A 10,149-nucleotide genomic window follows, 5' to 3' on the forward strand; every position below is an offset into this window, starting at 1 on the left:
GAATTCTACGATCAGGTGACACAGATTAAGCAAGAAAGAGAGGGCTGGGCGGACTGCATTTTCTTGGATTGTCGGAAAGCCTTTGACACAGTACCGCATAAGAGGCTGGTACATAAGCTGGAGAGACAGGCAGGTGTAGCTGGTAAGGTGCTCCAGTGGATAAGGGAGTATCTAAGCAATAGGAAGCAGAGAGTTACGGTGAGGGGTGAGACCTCCGATTGGCGTGAAGTCACCAGTGGAGTCCCACAGGGCTCTGTACTCGGTCCTCTCTTGTTTCTGATATATGTAAATGATCTCCCGGAGGGTATCGATTCATTTCTCTCAATGTTTGCGGACGATGCTAAAATTATGAGAAGGATTAAAACAGAAGAGGACTGTTTGAGGCTTCAAGAAGACCTAGACAAGCTGAAGGAATGGTCGAACAAATGGTTGTTAGAGTTTAACCCAACCAAATGTAATGTAATGAAGATAGGTGTAGGGAGCAGGAGGCCAGATACAAGGTATCATCTGGGAGAGGAAATTCTTCAGGAGTCAGAGAAGGAAAAAGACTTGGGGGTTGATATCACGCCAGACCTGTCTCCTGCAGCACATATCAAGCGGATAACATCAGCGGCATATGCCAGGCTGGCCAACATACGAACGGCATTCAGAAACTTGTGTAAAGAATCATTCAGAACTTTGTATACCACATATGTCAGGCCAATCCTGGAGTATGCAGCCCCAGCATGGAGTCCATATCTAGTCAAGGATAAGACTAAACTGGAAAAGGTTCAAAGGTTTGCCACCAGACTAGTACCCGAGCTGAGAGGTATGAGCTACGAGGAGAGACTACGGGAATTAAACCTCACTTCGCTGGAAGACAGAAGAGTTAGGGGGGACATGATCACCACATTCAAGATTCTGAAGGGGATTGATAGGGTAGATAAAGACAGTCTATTTAACACAAGGGGAACACGCACAAGGGGACACAGGTGGAAACTGAGTGCCCAAATGAGCCACAGAGATATTAGAAAGAACTTTTTTAGTGTCAGAGTGGTTGACAAATGGAATGCATTAGGAAGTGATGTGGTGGAGGCTGACTCCATACACAGTTTCAAGTGTAGATATGACAGAGCCCGATAGGCTCATGAATCTGTACACCTGTTGATTGACGGTTGAGAGGCGGGACCAAAGAGCCAGAGCTCAACCCCCGCAAACACAACTAGGTGAGTACAACTAGGTGAGTACACACACACACACACACACACACACACACACACACATACATTACTCCCCCCCCTTTCTCACTTACTCTGTAGCATACCAGATATCCCCCCCCCCCCTAACACCCAAAACCCTCCCACCCAGTGAGACTCCCTCCATCTCCCTCACTCTATCCCACCTCCTGGCCAATTGACCTGAAGTGACCGTCTCTACCCCCTCCCGCCCCCCTTCCCCCAGTTTCCCGCGTATCCCCTCCACCCTAAACACACTCACACAAACTCACACTGGTAATGTTATGGTAAGGTAATGAAACTAGGCAGTGGAAACAGGAGGCCAGACACAGGATACAGAAAGGGAGATGAAGTTCTTCATGAAACGGACAGAGAGAAGGATCTAGGAGTTGATATCACACCAAACCTGTTTCCGGAAGCCCACATAAAAATAATAATATCTGCGACATATGCGAGGCTGGCTAACACCAGAAAACTTCCTTCAGGAACCTGCGTAAGGAATCATTCAGAACCTTGTATACCACATATGTAAGACTAATCCTGGAGTATGCAGTCCCAGCATGGAGCCCGTACCTTGTCAAGCACAAGGCGAAGCTTGAAAAAGTTCAGATATATGCCACTAGGCTTCTCCCAGAACTAAGAGGCATGAGTTAGGAGGAAAAACTGTGGGAAATGCACCTCACGACACAGTAAGACAGAAGATTAAGGCGAGACATGATCATTACCTACAAAATTCTCAGAGGAATTGACAGGGTAAATAAAGATAAACTGTTTAATACGGGTGGTACGCGAACAAGGGGAAACAGATGGAAACTGAGTACCCATATGAGCCACAGGGACGTTGGAAAATTTTTTCTGTGTCAGAGTAGTTAACAGATGGAATGCATTAGGCCGTGATGTGGTGGAGGCTGTCTCCATACACAGTTTGGAGTCAGTAGCCTGCTTCAACTAGCGATTGACGCCGTGTTGTCTTGGGCCACCGATCATGGCTTCAGATTCTCTACATCTAAGACTTGTGCTATGACTTTTACTCGGAAGCGTGTCGTTCTTCGTCCCTCTTTGTCGCTCTATGGTCATCTCCTTGAGTACAAGGATTCCGCTAAGCTTTTGGGGTTGATTTTTGACACTCGTTTGTGATGGCCTCCCCATATCTCTTTCCTCTGTGTTGAGTGCTCTAAGGCCCTTACCCTCCTTCGGGTATTGTCCCATACTTCTTGGGGAAGCAGATAGGCACCTCTACTCGCTTTACATTACTCTCTCGTCCTGTCTCAGCTCGATTATGGTTGCCCTGCTTACTCGTCTGCTTTTCCTTCTGCTCTTCGCCGTCTTGATGCTTTGCACCATACTGGGTTGCGCCTCAGTTCTTGTGCCTTTCGTTCGACTCCCGTCCTCAGCTTGTATGTTGACACGGGCTTCCTATCTTTCCAGGACCGCCGTGATCGCTACTGTCTTCGCTATTTTGCGCGGTCCTTGCAACATCCTTCCTCTCGCCTCTGTCGTGCTTTATCTCTTACCCCCTCCTGCGGTTCCTGTTCCTCTTCACCACCTCCCTCTTTCTGTCCGGCTATCTTGCTTACAGGATTCTTTTCAGTTCGTATTTCTACTATTTCTACTCCTGTTGTTCCTTCTTTGTCCCCGTGGAGAGTCCCCCTTCCGCAGTTTTGTACATCCTTAACCCACATCACTAAATCTTTTACCCCCTTCTACGGTTCTAAAACGCCTTTTCCTTGAGCACTTTTCTTCTCACTCCCACTCCGTTTCCGTCTTCACCGATGGGTCTAAGTCTGCAGACGGTGTTGGCTACTCTGTTGTTTTTCCTGATTGAACTTATATGTGTCGCTTACCTCCGGAGACTAGCATCTTCACAGTGGAACTTTATGCCATTCTCTATGCTCTTCGTCTACTGCTTTCTCGTTGTCAATCTTCCTATGTCATTGGTGTTGACTCTCATAGTGCCCTCGTGGCTCTCGGTTCCTTTAATCCGGTTCATACAGTGGTTGTCGAGATCCAGCATTGGCTGTTTCTTGTTCACAGTAAATTCAAGTCTGTTGAGTTTTGTTGGGTTCCTAGCCATATTGGTGTCTCTTTAAATGAGCGTGCGGATTCTGCCGCCAGGGAAGCTGTCCGCTCTTGTCCCATCTCTCGTAAAGGTATTCCTTATTCCGACTTTTATCTGGTTATCCATTCCTCCATTCTTACCCGTTGGCAGGCTTGTTGATCGTCTGTTACTGGTAACAAACTGTGTACTCTTAAGAGTTGTGTCTTCGTGGCCGTCCTCCAACCACCGTAACCGGCAATGGGAAACGGCTCTGGCGAGGTTGCATATTGGCCATACTCGCTTAACTCATGGTCACTTGATGGAGCGCCGCCCTGTTCCTTATATTAAAAATTACATTGTCCCTCTTACGGTTGTGTATATCCTTGTTCAATGTCCTGACTTCCGGGACGAGCTTGTGTCTTGTTTTCCTTTCCGTCCCCTGCAGTCGCTTGTCCCTCGATAGTATTCTTGGTGACTCGGATATTTTTGATATCGTTTGCCTTATTCGTTTCTGTTTTCGTATTGGCATCCTTGGTGATATTTAGTGTCCTTAGATTATCCCGTACATTTTATGGTGCCACATAACCTTCCCGGTTTGGTGCCTTCTTTTGATAATTACTTACTTACTTATCCCAGCCCAAAAGGTAAAAAATAAATGCCGATGAGAAACCCATGGTTTAATCAGAGATGTAAGCTAGCTAAGCAAGTAAGTAAAAGGGCATGGAGAAACTATAGAAATAACAGGACACATGAGAGCAGAGAAGGATACAAGAGAACCAGGAATGAATACGTCAGGGTATGAAGAGAGGTAGAATTGCAATATGAAAACGACATAGCAAACAAGGCTAAGACTCAACCCAAATTGCTACACACGAACAACAGGAGAAAGACAACATTGAAGGAAAAGGTAATGAAACTGAGGATAGGGGCAAACAGATTCACTACAAACGGCAAATAAGTGTGCGAAAAACTCAATAGGAAATTCCAGGAAGTCTTCACATTGGAGCAAGGAGAAATTCCAAAGATAAGAGAAGGAATAGTTAACCAGGCACCACTAGAGGAATTTGAGGTTACCAGTGTGGATGTAAGGAAGCTTTTTCTAGAGTTGGATGTGACAAAAGCTATAGACCCAGATGGAATATTGCCATGGATACTAAAGGAAGGAGCAGAAGCACTGTGCTTGCCACTCTCGATGGTGTATAGCAAATCACTGGTAACAGGTGAACTGCCCAAAATTTGGAAGACAGTGAACATAGTCCTGATATACAAGAAAGGGGATAGACAGCAGGCATTGAACTACCTGCCAGTGTCCCTAACTTGCATACCATGCAAGTTATTGGAGATAATTGTGTGAAAAATGCTAGTGGAACATCTGGAGCGAAGAAACTTTGTGACACAACACCAACATGGTTTCAGGGATGGTTAGTCATGCCTTACAGGATTAATTGAATTCTATGATCAGTAAACAAGCATCAGACAAGAAAGAGAGGGGTAGGCAGACTACATATTTTTGGATTGCAGGACAGCCTTTGACACAGCTCCACACCAAAGACTAGTGAGAAAGCTAGAGATGCAGGCTGGAGTGAAAGGGAAGCTACTCTATTGGATAAGGGAGTACCTAAGTAACAGAAGACAGCGAATCACTGTGAGGGGTGAGGTCTCAGATTGGCAAGATGTCACAGTGGAGTCCCGCAGGGTTCCGTCCTTGGACCCATACTGTTTCTTATATATGTAAATGATCTTCCAGATGGTATAGAATCATTCCTCTCACTATTTGCAGATGATGCAAATATTTTAAGGGGGAATAAGACGGAGGAAGATATTATGAGGATACAAGATGACCTAGACAGACTGAATGAATGGTCCAACAAATGGCTACTAAGGTTCAACTCGAGTAAATGTAAGTTAATGAAACTAGGCAGTGGAAAAAGGATGCCAGATACAGGATACCGAATGGGGGAGAAAGTCCTTCATGAAACGGACAAAAATAAATATCTGGGAGTTAATATCACACCAAACCTGTCTCCTGAAGCCCACATGAAAGAATAACTGGTTAACATCAGAACTGCCTTCAGGAACCTGTGTAAGGAATCATTCAGAACCTTGTATACCACATATGTACGACCAATCCTGGAGTATGCGGCCCCAGCATGGAGCCCGTGCCTTGTCAATCACAAGGCGAAGCTTGAAAAAGTTTAGAGGTATGCCACTAGGCTTGTCCCAGAACTAAGAGGCAATAGTTAGGAGAAAAGGCTGCGGGAAATGCACCTCACGGCACAGTAAGGCAGAAGAGTAAGGGGAGACATCATCACTACCAACAAAATTCTCAGAGGAAGTGACAGGATAAATAAAGATAAACTTTTTAACATGGGTGGTACGCGAACAAGGGGACACAGGTGGAAACTGAGTACCCAAATGAGCCACAGGGACGTTAGAAAGAACTTTTCTGTGTCAAGAGTAGTTGACAGATGGAACGCATTATGCAGTGATGTGGTGGAGGCTGACTCCATACACAGTTTTAAATGTAGATATGATAGAGCCCAGTAGGTCCGGGAATCTGTACACCAGTTGATTGACAGTTAAGAGGCAGGACCAAAGAGCCAGAGCTCAACCCCCCGCAAGCACAACTAGGGGAGTACAAATCAGTGACCACCTCTCCCTCCCTCCTGCAAGCAAACATAGCAGTGACCACCTCCCTTCTGCAAGCACTCAAAGCAGTGACCATCTCCCCCCCTCTTCCCTGCAAATACACATAACAGTGACTACCTTCCTTTCTCTCTCCTGCAAGCACTTATAGCAGTGACCACCTCCCCGTCACTCCTGCAAGCACATAAAACAGTCCTCCTCCTCTCCCGGTCGGAGCCGGTCGACCGAGAGGACAGCACACTGGACTTGTGATCCTGTGGTCCCGGGTTCGATCCCGGGCGCCGGCGAGAAACAATGGGCAGAGTTTCTTTCACCCAATGCCCCTGTTACCTAGCAGTAAAATAGGTAACCTATTAAATAGGTAATAGGTTAGTCAGCTGTCACGGGCTGCTTCCTTGGGGTGGAGGCCTGGTCAAAGACCGGGCCGCGGGGACACTAAAGCCCTGTAATCATCTCAAGATAACCTCCCTCCTGCAAGCACACACAGCAGTGACCACCTCCTCCGCTCCCTCCTGCAAGCACACAAGGCAGTGACCACTTCCTCTCTCTCTCCTGCAAGCACACATAGCAGTGATCACCTCCCCCCCTCCCTCCTGCAAGCACACACAACAGTGACCACCCCCTCTCCCTCTTGCAGTAATAGCAGTGACCACCTTTTCCTTCCAAGCACATATGGCAGTGACCCCTTCCCCCCATTCCCTCTTACAAACACATATAGCACTGACCTCCCCTCCCTTTTTGAGAAAAAGTGGAAAACAAGGGTAGAGCAAGTGGTTAAATATTTTACTCCATGAACTAGTGTCCTATGTTTGTTTAAAATATTATTACATTGAATTTTCAAAGGACTGTATTCTGAGTCAACTTCTCTCACCCAAAATGGGGGGTTACATGCTAAAACATTAATGCATCCCTAGCATTGTTCTGGCGCTGGCTCTTCGCCAGAGTAATCATAATATGAATGTATATGAAATTGATCATATAATAATAATTAGAGGTAAATGCACCTCAATATACTAATGTAATATAGACTAATATTACTATGGCAATGGTTAGTAATATTGATCTTCTTGGGAGATCACTAATATAACTACAGAGTTATTTCTACAGATAAACATGACGAGCTTAGCTGTAAAATCTAGAGAGATGGAATCTGTTGCCACGCTCCACTGACGACATATCGTATCGGGCAAATTGTTGCATGTGTAGGTGGGGAAGCCTAACACTTTGGTTGACATGGACCCGGGAGCTGGAAGGCAATTACATTGTATAAATCTACTACTTAGGTAACTGCAAGTACATCCTAGATTAAGGAATTCTTTCGCAATAAAATTAATTGATGGATATATCCAGCACTGCAAAATTCTTCTACAGAAATAATGAATACAATCTTCTAACCTGCAAGTTATAAAAAAACTGCTAGAGAGAAAACGCACGAGATTTTGTTATTTTGCTATCGGCCTAACGACAACTAGCCTAAATGTTAATTGTGGCAACATGAAAACAGAAAGGAAATAACAGTTGCCGAGCCACATGTCCGTTGGAGAGAATTGTGCAATCCTTCGTCCTCTAGCTGCTGCGTGAAAGGCGTTGACTGTGGAATTGCAGTTATACTAGTTCTGGGACACGGCTGTTGATTGCCAATTTAACGTAGCAACGTTCTTATAAATGTAGGAACGAATTGAAACCTCTTTGCTATAGCATTTCTCTCTGCAAGCACGTTGGTAAGTTATGGCGTCGTCCGACAACAAACAAGCACAACATGTAAAGCATAAATAGAACACACAGTGCAAAATAATAACACAAAAACAAACACATGAATAAAAACACTCACACCAAACCACCTGCCTCGCCCCAAACAAGGGGAGAGGCACGGGCACAAACTACAAGAGGACAATCAAAATCCAGAAGGGCATACAGTACAAAAGTAAGCACAGAAACAGGAAATCAGCTGACATACTGGCCCGGAAACATGTCCCGAGGGAGCCGAACAAACGCTTCCCAAAGCAACCACCGCGGGGGGCCTGGACCATCCACCGGGGACGCTATTTCATCCGGCACCTGGGCAACAAACACCCGTAAACACGGGACCCAGACGGTATCACTCCTGACGCGAGTGATCGCCACACCATGGGACTCGCCCCATCATGAAAGTCCCTCGGGTTCTCGAAGAGCATTAACCCTGCATTCCGCGACCAGTGACCCGGCGGCATCACGGAAGCCGGCAACACGTCCTCCAGACCTCCAATGCACACCCCCGTTGGAGGGACCCGGACAGAGGGTACCACTACAGGGTCACCAACGTCCACGGACCCACTACCGGACGACCGCCGGGAACCCGATCAGCGCACATCCTTCCTTAAGGTCACCACCAGGCCACGCCCATCACCAGTATCCCCACCATCCCTGGCAGCAGAAGCCACCACACCCCACAGCGGAGAGGCTCCTGGTGGAGAGGGAACAGAAGGCACACTCGTGACATGATCACCATTACCAGCAGGCACATGTACCTCCACCTCCACTAACTGCAGAGCAGACGACGCATCCTGGTTCACACCGTCGACACCCGAAGACCCACAGTCACTGAATTTCCCAACCTCGGCCCAGGCAGACGACAAATCCCTGGAACGTTTGGGCACCGGCCGGAGATCGCCAGAGCCGAAAGCAAACCCAGAAACATGGGCACCACCAGCCGGACAAACAGATGCCCGACGCAGAACTGCAGCAGCCTCTACTACAAGGGGAACCACGCCACACGAAGACGAGTGAGAAGACGGCGACGCCTCACAGGGAGCACCAGGAAGGTGCACGGAAGCAACAGGGCCAGTGACAGGAGCAGGGGAATCATCCGACGCCACCGCAACATCCGGAGGAGGGTCTGCGACAACAAGGGGAACGACGGGCGATGCTGGGGGAGCCTCATGAGCGAACGGGACGTTCACCTCCTCACCTCCGGAGTCCTCCTCCAGAGGGAGCGGCGGAAAATCCTCTTCACGGAACAAATTTACTGGAGCAACCGGATCAGCAGTGCACCCGGCAGCCTGATGCCCCAACATGCCACACCAGAAACAAGTACAGGGTGATGGACGACAACAACAAAGATGGACGCGTGTACTGCTGTCAGAAGAGAAATTGACAAATAGGCAGTGGTGATGTAACAGAAGCTCAGGCAGTGATTTTAAGTCAGGCTATTGGCCGTGTGAAGGAAGCTGTGACTCGCTTAAGTACTGAACACAGAGATCTTCACTCTTCTGTCTCAAAAGTTGGCAAAGCCATTGATAAGAATTTTACAGCAGACTTTGGCTGTATTAGCAATGATACAGTATTTAGTGGCGAAAAACAGCAGCTTGTGAATGAAGTAATTTGTCAACATTTCTTTCGGGAAGGACTATTAGACATTGCTGAGGAATTTATTAGTGAGACTGGACTTGAATTGCAGGAAGAATCTCGAGAACCATTTTTCGAACTTAATCGAATACTTGCAGCTCTAAAGGCACGAGATTTAGGCCCAGCTCTTCAGTGGGCTGAAGAAAATAGAGAAAAGTTAAGGTCGCAGAACAGCAGTTTGGAATTCAAGTTACACCGACTGGCATACATAAATTTAATCAAAGAAGGGCCACTCAGTGTCCCACAGGCCATTGAATATGCCAGAGTCCACTTTACACCATTTGTATTCCAGCATGAGAAAGTAATTCAAAGTCTCATGGGATGTCTGCTGTATGTGAAAGGAGGGTTGGAAAGCTCCCCTTATGCAGATCTCCTTAGTCCACACCAGTGGTCAGAAATTTGTGACATCTTCACCCGTGATGCTTGTGCTCTTCTTGGTCTTTCTGTCGACAGTTCATTAGCTGTGTGTGTAAATGCAGGATGCACAGCCCTTCCAGTTCTTCTGAACATTAAACAGGTCATGCAACAACGGGCAGTTCACAATATGTGGAATACAAAAGAGGAATTACCAGTAGGCGAGGTCGAGGGAGGGGGAAGACGTACCGTGCGCGCTCCGTTAAAATCGTGTCATTAACCGGGATTTTTAGGACTACTGCCGTGGATTACTGATTACAGACATAACAAAGTGCATAGTTGGAAATAAAAATAAATTGGAAATAATCATTAACAATAGAACTTTGTGCTAAATAGAGAATAAACGGGAGACACGTGTGAGCCAGTGAACGAGGCTTTGTGTACATGCGTGTATTAGGAAAAAAATGGTGAACGGTGATTCGTGGAACAGTGAAGTGGAACGGGTATCACAAC

The 10,149-nt window shown here is 46.8% G+C and overlaps 1 pseudogene; it reads left to right on the plus strand.

Moving 5' to 3' along the window:
- Positions 1 to 9,037: 9,037 nt before the first annotated feature.
- LOC138354764 (E3 ubiquitin-protein ligase RMND5A pseudogene) lies at positions 9,038 to 9,916 on the plus strand (annotated as a pseudogene).
- The last annotated feature ends 233 nt before the right edge of the window (positions 9,917 to 10,149 follow it).

The sequence above is a fragment of the Procambarus clarkii genome, chromosome 64 (assembly GCF_040958095.1).
Source record: "Procambarus clarkii isolate CNS0578487 chromosome 64, FALCON_Pclarkii_2.0, whole genome shotgun sequence".
NCBI lineage: Eukaryota > Metazoa > Arthropoda > Malacostraca > Decapoda > Cambaridae > Procambarus > Procambarus clarkii.